The following is a 5,810-nucleotide window of genomic DNA, read 5'->3' on the forward strand; positions in this document are numbered from 1 at the left end:
GTCTTTTATTGTTTAATAAATATATAAAACTTTATAGGTGAATGTTGTCTGTTAAGTTGTTTGTTTGTTGGGTGGAAATTTATCACAAATGTTGAAACTGTGAAGAAAGAAGTGTTTTGTTGGTGTTCTGCCTGGTATGGATTGTAAATTTCTTTTGCTCACTCCCTTGATGAGGTAGAAGAAGCCGGACCATCAAGATGACCTGAAAAAAGACAGCAGAGGCAGGAAAAGTGGAACCAGAAAGACACAAACCTCACAGACTCAGAGTCTCTGTGGCGCTCGGCTGTTAACAGAGAGGCTGGTGGTTGGAGCCCCCCAGGGACCAGGACCAGGCTCTACTGGTGCTGAGGACTCTGTTGATCAGCTGCTGAGTTGCTACTTGATGTCAACATTGGTCTGTTTCATCCTGAGTAGTTTGATCCTAGCAGAGTCGCTGCATCGATGATCTGAATGTGGATGGACAGATTGACCCTCCACAGCAGACGCAGGTGAGAGCTCTGCCAGCTGGAGCCTCTTGGGTCCCGGGAGGTTTCACTCCTGGAGGTGGAAATGATGAGGAGTTTTAAAATCTGCTCCTCTTTCACGCTGACTTGTTTTCTTGGGTTCCCTCTTTTATTCATGTGTGATTTTAGTCTCAGCTCTCTAAACCTGAATGGAGCCAGAACCCATTTTAAAAGAGCTGCTCTTTTATTCTCCTGGAGATCAAGAGGATCCTGCCATGTTTGTCCAGGAGACCCACAGCACAACAGTCAGTGAATGGGGATGCAGGCAGGCTTTTAATGGGGGTCATTTGAAGTCCCAAGTCCAGTTGGAGCAGATGCTGGAGTTTGATTCTCCAGGAGGTTTTTGTTGTTGTTTTTTTCACCAGTTTCTTTTGATTTGGAGGAAATCGTTCCAGGTGTTTGAAAGAAGGTGAGAGCAACTTTGGAAAATGTTCAACTGGTGTTTTTATTTTTTTATTTTTTTTAACCTGTCCTGTTCAGCAGCAGCATCCATGTTCCTGGTGCCTTGTTGGACTGAAGCAGTTCTACTCTGCTAAGGAGGAACCTGATAAACTCCTCCTATCACCTTCTGTGTTGAACTTTATTAGGAATGGTGTTGGTTCACTGATGAAGCTACCGGACTGAGGCTCAGGAGAGGACAGGAAGAGAGAGCAGGGACAGGACAGGGAGGACAAGGGGGGGGGGGCAATAGGAGAAAAACAAACAAAAACAATAACAACAGAAAAAAAGAAAAACATTGGTTGCAGAATTTCCAGTGCAGATTTACCATTTGGTTTAATATAATTTTAAGATAAATGTCTGAGTGTGTGATTATGAGTCAGTTGTGCGCTCCATGCGTGTATGTGTGTATACGTGTGTGTATGTGTGTGTGTATGTGTGTGCTACGGTTTGTCTTGGATGCTGTGGGTAGCTGGCTGTAGCTGATGTGGGGGACCAGGACAACATGCCCCCAGTCCAGGATAGCAGGCAGGTCAGGACCAGGCCACCAGAGCACCCAAAAACCCCCAGAACACAGGGAGCCCCAGGCCACCCCTCCCCCAGGAAACAGCCACAGGCCCAACCCATTATATTCTTTAATATACTGCAATAGTAATGGACCCTCTATGACACTGTAGTGAGGAATCTATCAAGGAGTAAAAATGATTTTAATCAAAGAATTTTGAAGTAAATTTTGAGATCAGTTTGAGCCTCTCTCTCTGTCTCTGTCTCTGTGTCTCTCTCTCTCTCTCTCTCTCTCTCTCTCTCTCTCTCTCTCAGGAGCTTTTCAATGAATATTTTAATAAAACAGAACAGGAGACTTAAGAGTGATCACTCAAACCCACAGGCTGAATGGGACATCTCTTAAAAATATTGAACCACTGAGTAAAACCATAGAAGCGCTCCTGTCTAGTTGGTGCTAACAAGTTAGCTGTTGAGTGAGTCCAGCTGTGCTGTCCAGGAATCCTGGTCAAAAGCCTCCACACATCAAACAGCTGGTGTGTTGGTGGATCTGTGGATCCTGCTGGAAGAAGCAGGGTGGAGCTCTGAATGCTTCCTGTCTCAAAGAGCTTCTCTGTGCAGCTCCCATCAGCTCCTAAAAACAGGAAACCAGCAGATTCAGTGTTGAACAGTGGCATTAAAATGTCTCAAAAGCTGTCCTGTCCACCATTTGTTGGTGCAAAGACATTTAAAAACACCAGTTGAACATTTTCCAAAGTTGCTCTCACTTTCTTTCAAACACCTGGAATGATTTCCTCCAAACCAAAAGAAACTGGTGAAAAAAACAACAACAAAAACTCCTGGAGAATCAAACGCCACCCTCTGCTCCAACTGGACTTGGGACTTCAAATGACCCCCATTAAAAGCCTGCCTGCATCCCCATTCACTGACTGTTGTGCTGTGGGTCTCCTGGACAAACATGGCAGGATCCTCTTGATCTCCAGGAGTTTAAAAGAGCAGCTCTTTTAAAATGGGTTCTGGCTCCGTTCAGGTTAAGAGAGCTGAGACTAAAATCACACATGAATGAAAGAGGGAACCCTAGAAAACAAGTCAGCGTGAAAGAGGAGCGGATTTTAAAACTCCTCATCATTTCCACCTCCAGGAGTGAAGCCTCCCGGGACCCAAGAGGCTCCAGCTGGCAGAGTTCTCATTCATTTCTCCACCACCTCGCTAACCTGAGCTGGAGCATCTGAGAACCAAACAGTGACCCCCTTCATTCCAGAGCCGACTCCACAAACTCTGAGCCCCCACTTTACCCACAGCCAGCAGGGCTGCCAGCAACACTGCATGACACACGACGACGAAACTGAAGCGTCTCATCCAGAGATCTGTCACGTGGGTCTGCTGTGGAGGGTCAATCTGTCCGTCCACATTCAGATCATAAACGCAGCGACTCCTAAGCACCAGTAGAGCCTGGTCATCGTCCCTGGGTGGGCTTGAACCACCGGCCTCTCGGTTAACAGCCGAGCGCGCTGACCGATTGCGCCACAGAGACTCTGAGTCTCCTGCTTTTCATGAAGAGTTTTCAGGCTAAATTCAGTTTGTGAGGTCCACACTGCACATTTGAGGGACCATGAAGGACAGAGGAGAGTCTGACTGTCATGGTGAAAGCCTTCAGCACTAGAACTGAAACAGCCCCACCATCTTAACCCCCCCAGACCAAACAGGCTTCATCAGAAACAGACCCCCCTCCTAGAACATCCAGAGATCATCAGTCTGATTAATAGAACATGGCAAACAATCAAGAACATGTTATTGTTTGATCAGAAGCTGAAACAATGTTTCTATGTTTGTCTGTTCTGGTCTGAATGAAAGAGGAGGTTTTCTTGGTCATGTGACGTGGATGAGAGTTCAACTAGAACTTCCTGATTCAACAGGATTTTAGTTTGTTGGGATTTTGTCAAAGCCACCAACCAAACCTCTGAGTGGTGCAGATGTCTGCTGCCTCCTCTGAGCAGACTGGAGCTCAGCCTCACTCACCTGTGGGAGCCCCAGCAGAGCCACCGTGTGATGGAGCTTCAGTTTAGGCTCCAAGGTCCTGGATTGAATTGGTGTTTTGTGTGTTTTTAGGCCTCCTGGCACCGATGAATGAATGAACCATTGTTCCAGAGGGAGCTGGTGTCAGGTCAGTCCCTGTTTCTACAAGACCTCCTGCTGCAGAGCCACATTGGGAAACATCCATCCATCCATTTTCGTCCACTTATCCTATTTAGGATTGTGTGTGTGTGTGTGTGTGTGGAGGGGGGGGGGGGGCTGGAGCCTGTCATTGTGAAACATTTGAAACTCAAAATCCTGTTCTTGTCACAATCCTGCTCTCCTAAAACAAGGACTGTTCAGTCAATGGTAGAGCAGAGTGGCACAGAGGAAGCGTGCTGGGACCAGAACCCAGAGGTCGATGGATCAAAACCATCCTCTGCTAAAAGAAGAAAAATAAAATGAACCAGTGTCTTTAGAAATGTGTGTCTGTTAAAAAGAGGTTCATAAGGATTTTGTCTTCCTCCACAATCACCAACCATTGTGAGAGTTAACAACAGTCCACTTTCTGACTGAAGCAAAAGTAGACTTCAAAAGGTTTTTCTGATTCAACATAGCAGCTAAATTTCCATTTCTCCACTGATTATCTGTTAAGGTTCATGGGGGGGTGGAGCCTATCACAGCTGACATTGGTCGAGGGGCAGGGTTCATCCTGGACAGGTCACCAGTCCATCACAGGACCAACACATAGAGACAGACAACCATTCACACCTACAGTCAATTTAGAGTATCAGTCAGCCTCGTCCTCTCTTGATGTCTTTGGACTGTGGGAGGAAGCTGGAGTACCAGAGAGAACCCACGCAGGAACAGGAGAACATGCAGACTCCACACAGAAAGATCCTGTGCTGGAGCCGGGACTGGAACCTGGAACCTTCTTGCTGTGAGGCCACAGTGCTGACCACTGCACCACTGTGCTGGATTTTCTGTAACGTCAAGTACATCTGAACTGGCACTTGACAGTGACAGCAGGAGAACAAAAATCCCAGTGTGTCATCAACATTTCCTGTCAAATCAATGATAGAAGCTGTTGAATTTCTGGATCAGACCAAGGAGAAAGGAGCCCCAATGAAAGAGTGATGGTTCTTGATTCTGATTTTGTTCTTCACTCCTACACCAGAGAGTGAAAGTGAGGGCTGGCTGGGAGCAACTGCCTGCTTCAGAGTGGGAGGAGCCTCAGGACTTTCCAGTGAGAGCTGCAAACTTCCACCAGCGCCCAGTGCCAGCAGGTCTTCATGATGGAGCTGAGAAGAACACAACAACACCAGAGCACTGGAGAGGAGCACAACACTTCTTTGCTTCCTGGCCACTCTCATGTCTGTCTGTCCATCTGGAGCTGGGGGGAGGAGCTTCACATGTTTTTTATTTTCTTAAAAAGGGAATGACATGACTTCCTCTGTATGTTAGAATATGAACTACTAAAAATGTTCATCTCCAGTTTAAAGTTAGAATTAAATTTAAAGTAGAAAAATCTCCCCTCTTCAATCCTGTCACTCAGTGTTGTAAACTGTTTCAAACAAATTCTACTGTTCAACAGTTCAAGTGTTTCTAATGAAGCTCAATGTTCTCCTCTACTTTCCTCAATTGGGTTTCTTTCATGTCCTCCTGAGATCAAAGACAGAATTCTAGGTACAAATAAAGACACTATCAAAGCCCTGATGACATCATCATCATCAATTCTGTCTTTGATCTGTGTCTGTCCAGCCGGTCCTGAGTGGATCCAACAGTTTCCCATGGGTGACTCTGTCGTGGTCTCTCTCCTGCTGTCTCCAACTCTCAGAGTGCTTCTACTGGTTTCTCCCCATCGTCCCTGTTGCTAGGCAGAGCACTGGTGAGGACTGAGGCCAGTGATGTCAGCACCTCCAGCTGAGACCTGCCAGGTGATCCTGCTTCATTCAACTCTGCTGCCTCTGCCACTGCCCTGACTGGTGAGGCTGACAGCAGGTTCTCTCTCATCTAAACTCTCTGTTTACAATGGAGGCTGAAATCCTTGTGATTGGTGGTTCAATCATCAGGTCTGTTGAACTCCCAGGTGCCATCACCTGCTGTCTTCCTGGTGCCAAAGTTGTGGACATTATTGAACGTCTCCAGGACTCATCGATCTCCACCCCTCAGCTCACATCCTGATTATACAGGTGTGTGTGAATGACATCACGAAGAGGCAGCCAATCATACTTCATGACCAGCTTGAGTCTCTTGCTAGTTCAAATCAGAGTCTGGGTAAATTCTGTGTTTTTTCTGGCTCCATCTCTGCTCCTTCCAGAAGCAGGGAGCATTTCAGCCTCTTTCCAGTCTGCA

The 5,810-nt window shown here is 46.6% G+C and overlaps 1 non-coding gene across 1 annotated transcript; it reads right to left on the minus strand.

Annotated features, from left to right (window-relative positions):
• Positions 1–2,902: 2,902 nt before the first annotated feature.
• On the minus strand, positions 2,903–2,976 carry trnan-guu (transfer RNA asparagine (anticodon GUU)). The gene has a single exon. It is a non-coding gene; the product is annotated as a tRNA-Asn (tRNA).
• Between the last annotated feature and the right edge of the window lie 2,834 nt (positions 2,977–5,810).

The sequence above is a fragment of the Aulostomus chinensis genome, chromosome 1 (genome assembly GCF_037954235.1).
Source record: "Aulostomus chinensis isolate RoL2024-O1b breed Wild chromosome 1, RoL_Achi_v1.0, whole genome shotgun sequence".
NCBI lineage: Eukaryota > Metazoa > Chordata > Actinopteri > Syngnathiformes > Aulostomidae > Aulostomus > Aulostomus chinensis.